At 45.4% G+C, this 16,081-nt stretch overlaps 6 non-coding genes across 6 annotated transcripts; 1 reads left to right on the top strand and 5 right to left on the bottom strand.

The window, feature by feature from the left end:
• The first annotated feature begins 425 nt into the window (after positions 1 to 425).
• Positions 426 to 497, top strand: trnat-ugu (transfer RNA threonine (anticodon UGU)). Its single transcript has one exon. It is a non-coding gene; the product is annotated as a tRNA-Thr (tRNA).
• A 7,618-nt stretch (positions 498 to 8,115) lies between these two features.
• Positions 8,116 to 8,197, bottom strand: trnas-aga (transfer RNA serine (anticodon AGA)). Its single transcript has one exon. It is a non-coding gene; the product is annotated as a tRNA-Ser (tRNA).
• A 2,917-nt stretch (positions 8,198 to 11,114) lies between these two features.
• On the bottom strand, positions 11,115 to 11,196 carry trnas-aga (transfer RNA serine (anticodon AGA)). Its single transcript has one exon. It is a non-coding gene; the product is annotated as a tRNA-Ser (tRNA).
• A 672-nt stretch (positions 11,197 to 11,868) lies between these two features.
• On the bottom strand, positions 11,869 to 11,952 carry trnal-uaa (transfer RNA leucine (anticodon UAA)). The gene has a single exon. It is a non-coding gene; the product is annotated as a tRNA-Leu (tRNA).
• A 2,196-nt stretch (positions 11,953 to 14,148) lies between these two features.
• trnas-aga (transfer RNA serine (anticodon AGA)) lies at positions 14,149 to 14,230 on the bottom strand. The gene has a single exon. It is a non-coding gene; the product is annotated as a tRNA-Ser (tRNA).
• Positions 14,231 to 14,893: 663 nt separating this feature from the next.
• Positions 14,894 to 14,976, bottom strand: trnal-uaa (transfer RNA leucine (anticodon UAA)). The gene has a single exon. It is a non-coding gene; the product is annotated as a tRNA-Leu (tRNA).
• Between the last annotated feature and the right edge of the window lie 1,105 nt (positions 14,977 to 16,081).

Consider the following 16,081-nt stretch of genomic DNA (forward strand, 5'->3'; position numbering starts at 1 on the left):
TAAACGAAGAGAAAGAGAGAGAGAGACAGACATACAGAAAGAAATTTATTTCCAATATTTGATGTGGAAAATACATTGAAAGACGAACTCGGACCATCCCAGTTTCCTGAATTTAATTTCACTGATATTCCACCGATTTTAAAGCTCTCTATTAAGGTCTCTCTCTCTGCATCTCTCTCCCCGTATCTCCATCTGTCTCTATCTCTCTCTCTCTCTCTCTCTCTTTCTGTCTGTCTCTTTCTATCTCTCTCTCTGTGACTCTTTCCACAACGGCCCGTGAAATAAACTGTCATGAAATTATTCGTTAAGGCGGAATAGTAGAAATCCATTGTTCCTCGATTAGTCGATTGTCGCAATCAGTTGCATAAACCTGTTGATCTGACTTCACCCGCTGAAGAGCATTATCATCGGGTTTTTGCTCGTGGGGTGCGGTGGCCAAGTGGAAAGGCGTCGGTCTTGTAAACCGAAAAGCGCGGGTTCGAACCCCGTCCGTACTTGTTTCAAGCTTGAATTTTTAATGAAATGACCGATTTGATGACAGTTTGTTCAACTTTCCACGGTCCACTGTTGAAAGAAGACTCACTGTTCACATTTCCATCTCTCTGTTCGTTCAGATCCAGAATAAAGTGATGTGGGGTGCGAGGAAAAGAGTGGGAAAGAGAGACACTCAGAAAGAGAGAGAGACACTGGGACAGAAAGAGACTCTCTCGGTCTGTCTGAGTCTGTGTCAGTCTCTCTCCCTCCATCTGTCCAATACCCGCAGATTTGAGAATCACGGGGTCAAAGAAGGAAACAGATTGGAACACATTGAGCCTGTGTCCTGTTTCAAAACCGACTCCCAGGAAAACGGCTCCGCTAGAATCGTTAAATGGTTCAAGTTTTTCCGGCGAGTTTGACCTCCTCCCTGAGATGGCGAGACACGGGGACGTGGGGCGATTAAAAGTCTTCGGAAAAATAACTTCCAATTGGATATTCTCCATCGTGGTGAGATATCCCCCCTTAGCCAGGGATTCAATTCCCCGATAGGGAGGAAGCATTTTTAAGACGCTAACTACAAATGTTACTTCTTTGCCTCACTTCTTCTTCAAAAACGACAGAAAAATAGAACAGAAAAAGAATGAAACAGGTGATTGTCACTTTCAGAATATTATTGAGCGGAGACTGTTTGGGGACTGAATTCTTGGGGCCCGTCTGTTGCAGAGCACAAATGTGTTCCGATCTGTTTCCTTCTTTGACCCTGTGATTCTCAGATCTGCGGGAATTAGAGAGAGGGAGGGGGAGAGACAAACAGAGAGAGAGAGAGAGAGACTGAAACAGAGAGAGAGAGAGAGAAAGACTGATCCTGAGAGACACCTTGAAATATTGGGGGGAGAGGGAGAGAGAGAGATTTAACGATTATGCCTGTGTGTGTAATGTGCCTAAATATGTGTGTATGTCTCACTTTTGCTGAGCTTTTCTGAGTGGTTCTCTCTTTCTCTGTCTTTCTCTCTCTGTCACTCCCTCCCGCTCTCCCCACATCACTTTATTCTGGACCTTGACGAACAGAGAGATGGAAATGTGAAAGGTCAGTCTTCTTTCTACAGTGGCCCGTGGAAACCAGGGTTCAATTTCCCCACCGGGAGGTTACATTTTTATTGCCTTTAAAAGCTTCACTTTCATTCCTCTTGCAATTTATCTCCAAGTGGAGGTTTACCAGAAAGATCCCACATACAACAATGAAATGGATGGCCAGTTAATCTGCGTTTTGGTTTTGTTAGTTGAGGGAGGAAGGATAATTTCCTTAATAATGGATTCTAGCATTTTCATTTTAGACACACACATGCACAGCCATGTACACACACAGACACTGATACATAGACAGATACTAACACACACACACACACACACACAGGTACACTCACTGACAGACAGACACACGTGTAGATTGAACCGCAGAGATGAAAGGTCATTAAATAAATGGTTAGAATAGATTCACTGAAATTTGAAGCATGTTTAACGCCATCTGTGGTGAGTGTCCTTTACTGACCCACACCAGTTCTTCGTTCGTGTACTGGTGAGTATCACCGCTTATCACGCAAGTGACCGGGGGTTCAATTCTCCAACGGGGAGGTTGCACTTTCGCTGCCTTTAAAAGTTTCACGTTCATTTCTCTTGCAATTTATCTCTAATATTTGATGCGGAAAATACACTGAAAGGCTATCACGGACCACGAGGCACCGGACACAACAAAGGCAAACCAAGCCCAGTCGACAATGCAAAGTCCTCCTCACAAACATCTTGGGACTTGTGACAAAATTGGGAGAGCTGTCCCAAGAATAGCCTGACATAGCCATACTCACAGAATCATACCTTTCGGCCAACGTCCCAGACTCTTCCATCACCATCCCTGGGTATGTCCACTCCCACCGGCAGGACAGACCCACCAGAGGTGGGGGTATCGTGATATGCAGTCAGGAGGGAGACCTCAGCATTGACTCCGGACCCCATGAAATCTCATGGCATCAGGTCAAACATGGGCAAGGAAACCTTCTGCTGATTACCACCTACCGCCCTCCTTCAGCTGATGAATCAGTCCTCCTCCATGTTGAGCAGCACTTAGAGGAGGCACTGACGGGAGCAGGGGCACTCTGGGTGGGGAACTTCCATGTCCATCACCAAGAGTGGCTCGGGAGCACCACTAAATTTAGCGAATTGTAATGAACTAAATGGTTGAAATAGAGTCACTGAAAATTGAAGCGCATCTAACGCCATCCGTGGTGATTGTCCTTGACCGACTCACGGCAGTTCCTCGTTAGTATCGTCTGTCTAGCGGGAGACCGGGGATACCCAACTTTAACTGCCTTTAAAAGACAGAGAGACAATCTGAAAAACGTTGAAGAAGTGAGACACATTACATACACACATATAGAGCGACCTACACACCCAGACACTGATACACAAACAGGTACACACACTGACAGACAGGCGCACCCTTCACCTCGATGTCAGAACCACAATAATTTGCAAGTGGTGAATACGCAGAATCGAGCTGTGAGCAGACCCGGGCTAATTCAGCAGCTCGAAACAGACAGAGAGAGAGAGAGAGATACAGAAAGAAAGAGAAACATAGAGCGAGACACAAGAAGAGAGATGGAGAGTGAGAGAAGCCTTGATAAGGACGCAGAGGATGATTAGCAGAAAGATCCCACATACAACAATGAAATGGATGGCCAGTTAATCTGCTTTTTGGTGGTGTTCGTTGAGGGAGGAAGGATTACCGTTCAGGTTTCCAAATTTGCGCACAGCAAGGTCCCATTAATAGTAATGAAAAAGTACCAGGTACATAATGCAGATGTAAAAAGTGTGTCACTGAACAGTATGAAAGTGTAAATTAAAAAGCGACCAGGAGTGGGCTTCAAACCGCAGAACTGGTCGAGGTGTCAGCAGTCGCTCAGTGGGCAGCACTGTCGGCAGCGAGCACACAATCTGCTGAAAGAAGACTTGTCTTTCACATTTCCATCAATTTGTCAGTCAAGATGAAATGATGTGGGGAGCGGGGGAAAGAGAGACAGAGAGAGAGAAAGACAGAGAAACACTTTGAAAAGCGTTGTAAAAGTGAGACACACACACACTCGTGCAGATTGAAACGGAGAGATGAAAGGTTTGAAAAGAAAGCTCTGAACCGGAGTCGGCAGGACTCGATCATACGCGGGGAGAATCCAATGGATTTCGGGACGACGACTGAACCTGTTCTAAATGCTGCTCACATTAAAATTACAAAGACCCATCGCTCTGTAACAGACGAGCATTAAGAATCGGGCTGCCTGTGTGTGTAATGTACCTGTATTTGTGTGTCTCACTTTTTCGAAGCTTTTCCGAGTGAGTCTCCGTTCCTCTGCCTTTCTTCGCTCTGTCACTCTCTCCCGCACTCCCCACATCACTTTATTCTGGACCTTGATGAACAAAGATATGGAAATGTGAAAGGTAAGACTTCTTTCAACAGTAGCCCGTGGAAAGTTAAGCAAATTGTCATCAAATAAATGGTTAAAATAGATTCACTGAAACCTGAAGCGTGTCTGACGCCATCTGTGGTGAGAGTCCTTAATTAGCCCACGGCAGTTCCTCGTTCGTTTTGTGGTGAATATCCCCGCCTGTTATGCGAGAGACCGGGGCTTAATTCCCCGACGAAATATATCAAATCTTATTGCATTTAAAAGCTTCACTTTCATTTCTCTTGCAATTTATCTTCAACATTGGATGCGTGAAAAAACACTGATAAACTAACTCGGACTATCACACTTTCCACAATATAATTTCACTGACAATCCAGCGATTTTAAACCTTCCTCTCTGCGTCACCTTGATGACAGAACCACAATAATGAGCAAGAAATGAAAGAAACAGTCGCGTTGTTTAATTTTATTCGTTCATGGGATGTGGGCGTCGCTGGAGAGACCAGCATTTATTGCCCATCCCTAATTGCCCTCGAGAAGGTGGTGGTGAGCCGCCTTCTTGAACCGCTGCAGTCCGTGTGGTGAAGGTTCCCCCACAGTGCTGTTAGGAAGGGAGTTCCAGGATTTTGACCCAGCTACGATGAAGGAACGGCGATATATTTCCAAGTCGGGATGGTGTGTGACTTGGAGGGGAACGTGCAGGTGGTGTTGTTCCCATGCGCCTGCTGCCCTTGTCCTTCTGGGTGGTAGAGGTCGCGGGTTTGGGAGGTGCTGTTGAAGATGCCTTGGCGAGTTGCTGCAGTGCATCCTGTAGATGGTACACACTGCAGCCACTGTGCGCCGGTGGTGGAGGGAGTGAATGTTTAGGGTGGTGGATGGACCTGAGGAACTTCTGCAGCAGTGTCCTGGGGCTGAGATGATTGGCCTTTGGCAACCACTAACCATCTTCCTTTGTGCTCGGTATGTCTTCAGCCACTGGAGAATTTTCACCATCATTCCCATTGACTTCAATTTTACGAGGGCTCCTTGGTGCTGCACTCGGTCAAATGCTGCCTTGATGTCAAGGGCCGTCACGCTCACCCCACCTCTGGAATTCAGCTCTTTTGTCCATGTTTGGACAAAGCCTGTAATGAGGTCTGGAGCCGAGTGGTCCTGGCGTAACCCAAACTGAGCATTGGTGAGCAGGTGCCGCTTGATAGCACTGTCTACGACACCTTCCATCACTTTGTTGATGTTTGAGAGTAGACAGATTGGGCGGTAATTGGCCGGATTGGTTGTGTCCTGCTTTTTATGGACCGGACATACTTGGGCAATTTTCCACATTGTCGGGTAGATGCCAGTGTTGTACCTGTACTGGGACAGTTTGGCTGGAGGCGCCGCTAGTTCTGGAGCACAAGTCTTCAGCACGAGAGCCGGGATGTTGTCGGGGCCCGTAGCTTTTGTTGTATCCACTGCACTCAGCTGTGAGACACACACGCACAGACACATTACACACACGCAGCCATGTACAAACCGACACTGATACACAGATAGATAATCACACATACAGTTACACACACTGACAGACCGACACACACGTGTATGTTGAAACGCAGATATGGAAGTTTTGAAAAGAAAGCTGTGAACCGTTGTCGGCAGGATTCGAAGCTGCGGGGAGGCCCCAATAGATTTCTGGTCCATTGCCTTCAGCACAACGACTTAACCTCAACTAAAACCTGCTCACTTAAAATGGCAACGACCCATCGCTCTGCAACACACGGGCACCAAGGTTCACTAGGCCTGTGTGTGTAATGTGTATGTTTGTCTCACTTGTTCTAAGCTTTTGTGAGTGGGTCTCCTCTTTCTCTGCCTTTCTCTCTCTCTCTGTCACTCTTTCCCGCTCCACACATCACTTTATTCTGGCACCTTGACTAACAAAGAGATGGAAATGTGAAAGGTAAGTTTTTTTTCAACAGAGGCCCGTGGAAAGTTTGTGTGCAACGTGCCTGAGTGTCACTTCCACGCTTTTCTGAGTGTCTCACAGTCTTTCTTTCTCCCTGTCATTTTGTCCCCAGCTCCCCACATCATTTTGCTCTGTACCTTGACCAACAAAGTGATGGAATTGTGAAAGGTAAGTTTTCTTTCAACAGAGACCCATGGAAAGTTAAACAAACTATCATCAAATAAATAGTTTAAAAAGATTGACTGGAACATAAAACATAAAACATGTCTCAGACCATCTGTGGTGAGAGGACATTCACTTCGTGCATCAGTTCTCCGTTAGTGGGAGCACGCGGAAGACCGAGGTTCAATTGTGGCATTAAAAGTCTCACTTTTATGTTTCTGGCTATTTATCTGCAATATTGGATGCAGAAAATCTATTGATAAAATGTTCCCACCTTCCCGAAATTAATTGCACTGATATTCCAGCGAATCTCAGATCTCTCTAATCTGCTCCACTCTGGCCTTTGAGTCTGAAGATTGTGGTTTCAAGCCCCACCCCACCAGAGAGCTGAGCAGAGCAGAGGTTCCCAAACCGGGAACCGGACAAGGTTCGCAAGGGGTCTGAGAAGAGGGAGGCCGGTGAAACTCACAAAACAGGAGATGCCTGCAATACCAATCGTCTCCAGTGGTGGCGGTGCAGCTCTCCCCTCAACTATCTCAGTTTGATGCTATCACAATTGCCCACAACAAAAATTTGCATTGATATCGAGTCTTTAACGCAGCAAAACGCCCCAAGGCGCTTCACACCAGCGTAATCGGACAAACAATTGACGCAGAGCCGCATGACTGGTATAGTTATCAGCCGTCGCTCAGTGGGCATCAGTCTTGGCAACTAGCTCACAATGTGTTGAAAGAAGGCTTGTCTTTCACATATTCCATCTCTTTGTTAGTCAAAGTCCAGAATGAAATGATGTGGGGAGCGGGGGAAAGAGTGACAGAGAGACACTCTGAAAAGCGTTGAATAAGTGAGACACACACGGACAGACACAATACACACACGCTGACTCAGCAGACACTGATACACAGATAGATACTCAAACACACAGGTACACACACTGACAGACAGACACACACATGTCGGTTGAAACGCAGACGTGAAGGGTCTGAAAACAAAGCTCTGAACCTGCACGGGGAGACCCCATTGAATTTTTTATCCATCGCCCGAAACAACTCGGCCACGTCTGCGAGAGCTCAGCTGAATGCTGCTCACTTAAAATTGCAACCATCCATCGCGCTGCAACAGACGGGCACCAAGAACGACCATGCCTCTGTGTGCAATGTGTGTGTGTCTCATTTTTTCTCAGCTTTTCTGTGTGTGTCCGTTTCTCTGTCTTTCTCTCAATCGTCCAATATTCCGTTTGCCTTCTGGATTACTTGCTGCACCCGCATGGTGACTTTTTGTGTTTCATGTACGATGACACCCAGATCCCTCTGTACTGCAGCATTTTGTAGTATTTCTCCGTTGAAATAATATTTTGCTTTTTTATTGTTCCTGCCAAAGTGGATGACTTCACATTTTCCCACCTTATATTCCATCTGACAAATTTTTGCCCATTCGCTGAACCTGTCAATATCCCTTTGTGTCACCCTCGCAACTTGCTTTTCCACCTATTTTCGTATCATCAGCAAATTTGGCAACAATACACTCTGTGCCTTCATGCAAGTCATTGATATATATTGTAAATAGTTGAGGCCCCAGCACTGATCCCTGCGGCACCTATCGGTTACCGATTGCCATTTTGAAAATGACCCTTTAATCCCGACTCTTTGTTTTCTGTAAGTTCGCAAATCCCCAATCGATGAGCTCTTATCTTGTGCCTGTTATTCTCTGCGAGGTAAAGGTCAGAAGCAGTGGCAGGAAGCGGCAGAAGGCACGGGTGTGTGCAAGCGTGGAGAATAACAAGCAGCAGGGATACCACCTTTTATATGGCACGTTTTCGAATGCCTTTTGGAACTCCAAATATCCTGCATCCATTGGTTCCCCTTTATCCACCCTGATCGTTACTTCCTCAAAGAACTCCAATAAAATTTTCAGACACGATTTCCCATTCATAAAACCATGTTGACTATTCGAGATTGTATCATGAGTCCGCGAATGTCCTGCTGCTACTTCCGAATAATGGATTCGAGCATTTTCATTTGACACACACTCGGATCGGTTGAAACGCAGAGATGAAAGGTCGGAAAAGAAAACTCTGAACCGTAGTCGGCAGGATTCGAACTTGCGCGGGGAGACCCCAATGGATTTCTAGTCCATCGCCTTAACCACTCGGCCACGACTACTTGCTAAAAGCACAATGCTGCTCACTTAAAATCGCAATAATCCAGCGCTCTGCGACACAGAACAGCAGAACTGGTGTCGGTGTCAGCCGTCGGTCAGGGGGTCGATTGTTCACGCAAGTTACTCGTTTGTTTCGTGGTGGGTATCCCGACCTGTTACATGGTCGACCTGGCTTAAAATGCACCTGGAAGATGAACTTCTTCGACATTTAAAGTTTTCATTTATCTCCAAAATTGGACGTGTGAAAAAACACTGATGAACGAACTCGGACAATCCCACTTTCCACAATCTAATTTCACTGATATTTCAGCGATTTTAAATCTCACTCTCCGCGTTACCTCGATGTCAGAACCACAATAATGAGCAAGAAATGAAAGGCAGAGTCGCGTTATGAACAGACCCGGGCTAATTCAGCATCCCGAAGTGGCTGATGGAGGCAGATTCAATGATGGCTTTCAAAACGGAACGGGATAAGCACTTGAAAGGAAAAAAATTGCAGTGCTCGGGGGATAGGGCGTGGTAGTGGGACCAGCTGGATTGGTCTTGCATGGAGCCGGCACGGACACGATGGGCCAAAATGCCTCCTTCCGTGCTGTTACCTTTCTATGATTCTGTGATGCAAATGGCAAAAGTGAGTCAATGATCAGTATCAAAATATAACGGAAACAATATCGACCACGAGTGGGGCTCGAATCCATGCGGGTAGAAACCCATTGGATCTTAAATCTAACGCCTTATCCACTCGGCCATCCTGGTCCTTTCACAATCTAGCTTTATGTGTAATGTACTTCAGTGTCACTTCTTCTACGCTTTCCTTTGTCATCAAATAAATGGTTGGAATAGATTCAATGAAATTTGAAGCGTGTCAAACGCCATCTGTGGGGAGTGTCCATCAACTGCTCACGCCAGTTCCTCGTTCGTGTCGTGCTGAATATCCCCATTTGTCACGCAGTTGATCAGGGTTCAATTCTCCAATGTCGAAGTCCCGGTGTTTCTGCCTTTAAAAGCTTCACTTTCATTTATCTCCACTATTTGATGTGGAAAATACACTGAAAGTCAAACTCGGACCATCCGACTTTCCACAATTTAATTTCACTGATATTCCAGCGATTTTAAAACCTGCTCTCTGCCTCACTCTTCACCTCGATTTCAGAACACTAATAATGTGCAAGTTATGAATACGCAGAATCGAGCTGTTTGCAGACCCGGGCTAATTCAGCCGCTCTAAATAGAGAGAGAGAGATACAGAAAGGAATTTATATTCGAATATTTGATGTGGAAAAAACATTGAAAGACTAACTCGGACCATCCCACTTTCCAAAATTTAATCTCACTGATACTCCAACGATTTTAAAACTCTCTATTAAGGTCTCTCTATCTCTCTCTCCCCATGTCTCCATCTCTCTCCCTCGTTTTCTCTCTCTGTCTCTTTCCATCTCTCTCTCTGTGAATCTTTCCACAATGGCCCGTGAAATGAACTGTCATGAAATTATTCCTTCAGGCGGAAAAGTCGAAATCCATTGCTCCTCAATCAGTCGATTGTCACAATCAGTTGCAAAAAGCTGTTGATCTGACTTCACCCGATGAAGAGCATTATTATCTCGTTATCGATCGAGGGGTGCGGTGGCCAAGTGGCAAAGCGTCGGTTTGCTGAACAAAACCGCGCGGGTTCGATCCGCGTCCGTACCTGTTTTCAGCTTCAAATATTAATGAAATGATCAATTTGATGACAGTTTGTTTCACTTTCCACGGGCCACTGTTGAAAGAAGACTCACTGTTCACATTTTCATCTCTCTGTTCGTTGAGATCCAGAATAAAGTGATGTGGGGTGCGAGGAAAAGAATGATCAAGAGAGACACTCAGAAAGAGACTCTCTCGGTCTGTCTGAGTCTGTGTCAGTGTCTCTCGCTCCTTCTGTCCAATCCCCGCAGATTTGAAAATCACAGGGTCAAAGAAGGAAACAGATTGGAACACATTGAGCCTGTGTCCTCTTTCAAAACCGACTCCCAGGAAAACGGCTCCGGTTGAATCGTTAAATGGTCAATGGTTTCTCTGTCTTTCTCTCAATATTCCGTTTGCCTTCTGGATTACCTGCTGCACCTGTATTTTGACTTTTTGTGTTTCATGCACGATGATACCCAGATCCCTCTGCACTGCAGCATTTTGTAGTATTTCTCCATTGAAATAATATTTTGCTTTTTTATTTTTCCAGCCAAAGTGGATGAATTCACATTTTCCCACCTTATATTCCATCTGCCAAATTTTTGCCCATTCGCTAAAACTGTCAATATCCCTTTGTAGATACTTTGTGTCACCCTCGCAATTTACTTTTCCACCTATTTTCGTATCATCATCAAATTTGGCCACAATACGCTCTGTCCCTTCATCCAAGTCATTGATACATATTGTAAATAGTTGAGGCCCCAACACTGAGCCCTGCGGCACCCGTCAGTTACCGATTGCCATTTTGAAAATGACCCTTTAATCACAACTCTTTGTTTTCTGTTAGTGAGCAAAACCCCAATCTATGAGCTCTTATCTTGTGCCTGTTATTCTCTGCGTGGTAAAGGTCAGAAGCAGTGGCAGGAAGCGGCAGAAGGCACGGTTGTGTGTAAGCGTGGAGAATAACAAGCAGCAGGGATATCACCTTTTATGTGGCACCTTATCGAATGCCTTTTGGAAATCCAAATATACTGCATCCATTGGTTCCCCTTTATCCACCCTGATCGCTACTTCCTCAAATAACTCTAATAAAATTGTCAGACACGATTTCCCATTCATAAAACCATGTTGACGATTCTAATTGTATGATGAGTCCGCGAATGTCCTGCTCCGACTTCTTGACAATGAATTTTCATTTTGCACACACTCGGATCGGTTGAAACGCAGAGATAAAAGGATAGAATGATAACTCTAAACCGTAGTCGGCAGGATTCGAACCTGCGCGGGGAAACCCCAATGGATTTCTAGTCCATCGCCTTAATCACTCGGCCACGACTACTTGCTAAAAGCACAATGCTGCTCACTTATAATCGTAATAATCCAGCGCTCTGCGACACCGAGCCGCAGAACTGGTGTGGGTATCAACCGTCGGTGAGGGGGTCGGTTGTTCACGCTCGTTGCTCGTTTGTATGGTGGTGGGTATCCCTACCTATTACATGGTCGACCTGGCTTCAAATACACCTGGACGATGAATTTATTCTGCCTTCAAAGATATCATTTATCTCGAACATTGGACGTGTGATAAAAAAGACTGATAAACGAACTCGGACAATCCCACTTTCCACAATCTAATTTCACTGATATTTCAGCGATTTTAAATCTCACTCTCCGCGTCACCTCGATGTCAGAACCACAATAATGAGCAAGAAATGAAAGGCAGAGTCGCGTTGTGAACAGACCCGGGCTAATTCAGCATCCCGAGTGGCTGATGGAGGCAGATTCAATGATGGCTTTCAAAACGGAACGGGATAAGTACTTGAAAGGAAAAAGGTTGCAGTGCTGGAGGGATAGCGCGGGGGAGTGGGACTAGCTGGATTGGTCTTGCATAAAGCCGGCACGGACACGATGGGCCAAAAGGCCTCCTTCCGTGCTGTCACCTTTCTCTGATTCTGTGATGCAAATGGCAAAAGAGAGTCAATGATCAGTATCAAAATGTAACGCAAACCGCACCTACCAGGAGTGGGGTTCGGACCCCACGCGGGTATAAAACCATTGGATCTTAAATCCAACGCCTTAAACACTCGGCCATCCTGGTCCTTTCATAATGTTGCTCTATGTGTAATGTGCTTGAGAGTCACTTCTTCTACGGTTTTGTTTGTCATCAAATAAATGGTTGGAATGGATTAAATGAAATTTGAAGCGTGTCCAACGCCAACTGTGGGGAGTGTCCATCAACTGTTCACGCCAGTTCCTCCTTCGTGTTGTGCTGAATATCCCCATTTGTCACGCGGTTGATCAGGGTTCAATTCTCCAATGTCGAAGTCCCGGTGTTTCTGCCTTTAAAAGCTTCACTTTCATTGATCTCCACTATTTGATGTGGAAAATACACTGAAAGTCGAACTCGGACCATCCGACTTTCCACAATTTAATTTCACTGATATTCCAGCGATTTTAAAACCTGCTCTCTGCCTCACTCTTCACCTCGATTTCAGAACACGAATAATGTGCAAGTTATAAATCCGCAGAATCGAGCTGTTTGCAGACCCGGGCTAATTCAGCCGCTCCAAATAGAGAGAGAGAGACATACAGAAAGGAATTTATTTCCAATATTTGACGTGGAAAAAACATTGAAAGACTAACTCGGACCATCCCACTTTCCAAAATTTAATCTCACTGATACTCCAACGATTTTAAAACTCTCTATTAAGGTCTCTCTATCTCTCTCTCCCCATGTCTCCATCTCTCTCCCTCGTTTTCTCTCTCTGTCTCTTTCTATCTCTCTCTCTGTGAATCTTTCCACAATGGCCCGTTAAATGAACTGTCATGAAATTATTAGTTCAGGCGGAATAGTCGAAATCCAATGCTCCTCAATCAGTCGATTGTCGCAATCAGTTGCTTCAAGCTGTTGATCTGACTTCACCCGATGAAGAACATTATCATCCGTGTTTGGCTCGTGGGGTGCGGTGGCCAATTGGAAAAGCGTTGGTCTCATTATAATAGAAAAGCGCGAGCTCGATCCCCGTCCGTACCTGTTTCCAGCTTTAACTTTTAATGAAATGACCTATTTGATGACAGTTTGTTTCACTTTCCACGGGCCACTGTTGAAAGAAGACTCACTGTTCACATTTCCATCTCTCTGTTCGTTAAGATCCAGAATAAAGTGATGTGGGGTGCGAGGAAAAGAGTGGGAAAGAGAGACACTCAGAAAGAGAGAGAGACACTGGGAGAGAAAGAGACTCTCTCGGTCTGTCTGAGTCTGTGTCAGTCTCTCTCCCTCTATCTGTCCAATACCCGCAGATTTGAGAATCACAGGGTCAAAGAAGGAAACAGATTGGAACAAATTGAGACTGTGTCCTGTTTCAAAACCGACTCCCAGGAAAACGGCTCCGGTTGAATCATTAAATGGTCAATATTTTCTTCTTCTTTCTCTCAATAGTCCAATATTACGTTCGCCATCTGGATTACCTGCTGCACCTGCATGGTGACTTTTTGTGTTTCATGTACGATGACACTCATATCCCTCAGTACTGCAGCATTTTGTAGTATTTCTCCATTCAAATAATATTTTGCTTTTTTATTTTTCCTGCCAAAGTGGATGAATTCACATTTTCCCACCTTATATTCCATCTGCCAAATTTTTGCCCATTCGCTTAACCTGTCAATATCCCTTTGTAGATCCTTTGTGCCACCCTCGCAACTTGCTTTTCCACCTATTTTCGTATCATCATCAAATTTGGCCACAATACGCTCTGTCCCTTCATCCAAGTCATTGATGCATATTGTAAATAGTTGAGGCCCCAGCACTGATCCCTGCGGCACCCGTCAGTTACCGATTGCCATTTTGAAAATGACTTTTAATCCCGACTCTTTGTTTTCTGTGAGTTAGCAAATCCCCAATCTATGAGCTCTTATATTGTGCCTGTTATTCTCTGCGAGGTAAAGGTCAGAAGCAGTGGCAGGAAGCGGCAGAAGGCACGGGTGTGTGTAAGCGTGGAGAATAACAAGCAGCAGGGATATCACCTTTTATGTGGCACCTTATCGAATGCCTTTTGGAAATCCAAATATACTGCATCCATTGGTTCCCCTTTATCCACCCTGATCGCTACTTCCTCAAATAACTCTAATAAAATTGTCAGACACGATTTCCCATTCATAAAACCATGTTGACTATTCTCGATTGTATGATGAGTCCGCGAATGTCCTGCTCCGACTTCTTGACAATGGATTTTCATTTCACACACTCGCATCGGTTGAAACTCAGAGATTAAAAGATAAAATGATAACTTTAAACCGTAGTCGGCAGGATTCGAACCTGCGCGGGGAGACCCCAATGGATTTCTAGTCCATCACCTTAACCACTCGGCCACGACTACTTGTTGAAAGCACAATGCTGCTCACTTAAAATCGCAATAATCCAGCGCTCTGCGTCACCGAGCCGCAGAACTGGTATCGGTATCAACCTTCGGTCAGGGGATCGGTTGTTCACGCTCGTTGCTCGTTTGGAAAGTGGTGGGTATCCCTACCGATTACATGGTAGACCTGGCTTCAAATACACCTGGACGATGAACTTCTTCTGCCTTTCAAGATATCATTTATCTCGAACATTGGACGTGTGATAAAAAGACTGATAAACGAACTCGGACAATCCCACTTTCCACAATATAATTTCACTGATATTTCAGCGATTTTAAATCTCACTCTCCGCGTCACCTCGATGTCAGAACCACAATAATGAGCAAGAAATGAAAGGCAGAGTCGCGTTGTGAAGAGACCCGGGCGAATTCAGCATCCCGAAGTGGCTGATGGAGGCAGATTCAATGATGGCTTTCAAAACGGAACGGGATCAGTTCTTGAAAGGAACAAAAGTGCATTGCTCGGGGGATAGGGCGGGGTCGTGGCACTAGCTGGATTGGTCTTGCATGGAGCCGGCACGGACACGATGGGCCAAAAGGCCTCCTTCCGTGCTGTCAACTTTCCATGATTCTGTGATGCAAATTGCAAAAGAGAGTCAATGATCAGTATCAAAATGGAACATCTACCAGGAGTGGGGTTCGAACCCACGTGGGGATAAACCCATTGGATCTTAAGTCCAACGCCTTAACCACTCGGCCATCCTGGTCTTTTCAGAATCTTGCTCTATATGTAATGTACTTGAGTGTCACTTCTTCTACGCTTTGCTTTGTCATCAAATAAATGGTTGGAATGGATTCAATGAAATTTGCAGCGTGTCCAACGCCATCTGTGGGGAATGTCCATCAACTGCTCACGCTCGTTCCACGTTGGTGTCGTGCTGAATATCCCCATCTGTCACGCGGTTGATCAGGGTTCAATTCTCCAATGTCGAAGTCCCGGTGTTTCTGCCTTTAAAAGCTTCACTTTCATTTATCTCCAATATTTGATGTGGAAAATACACTGAAAGTCGAACTCGGACCATCCGACTTTCCACAATTTAATTTCACTGATATTCCAGCGATTTTAAAACCTGCTCTCTGCCTCACTCTTCACCTCGATTTCAGAACACGAATAATGTGCAAGAAATGAAGACGCAGAATCGAGCTGTGAGCATTCCCGGGCTGATTCAGCAGCCCGCAACAGAGAGAGAGAGAGAAACAGAGAGCGAGACACAGGAAGAGAGACGGAGAGTGAGAGAGGCCCTGATCGGGGCGCAGAGGAGGTTTACGAGAAATATCCCACATACAACAATGAAATGAATGGCCAGTTAATCTGCGTTTTGGTGGTGTTAGTTGAAGAAGGAAGTTTCGCAAATTGTCATCAAATAAATGTTCAAAATAGATTCACTGAAATTTGAAGGGTGTCCAACGCCATCTGTGGTGAGTGTCCATCACCAGATTACACCAGCTCCTCGTTAGTATTGTGGTGAGTATCCTCGCCTGCAACTCGAACACCCGCGGTTCAATTCCCCGACCGAAAGTGGAACTTTTGCTGCCTTCAAAAGCTTCACTTTTCGTCCTGTGCCAGTTCTTCGTTGGCGTCGTGGTGAAGGACAGGGAGAGACAGAGAGACAAAGACATCGGAAAGGGCGGAGAGGAGATTAACCAGAAAGATCTCACATACAGCAATGAAAAGGATGGTCAGTTCATCTGCTTTTTGGTGGTGTTCATTATCGTCCAGGTTTGGAAATTTGCGACCAGCAAGGCCCCTCAAACAGCAATGACAGAGTAACAGGTGCATGAGGCAGATGGAACAAGAGTTTCAATGAGCAG

This window comes from Heptranchias perlo, unplaced genomic scaffold, assembly GCF_035084215.1.
Source record: "Heptranchias perlo isolate sHepPer1 unplaced genomic scaffold, sHepPer1.hap1 HAP1_SCAFFOLD_56, whole genome shotgun sequence".
NCBI lineage: Eukaryota > Metazoa > Chordata > Chondrichthyes > Hexanchiformes > Hexanchidae > Heptranchias > Heptranchias perlo.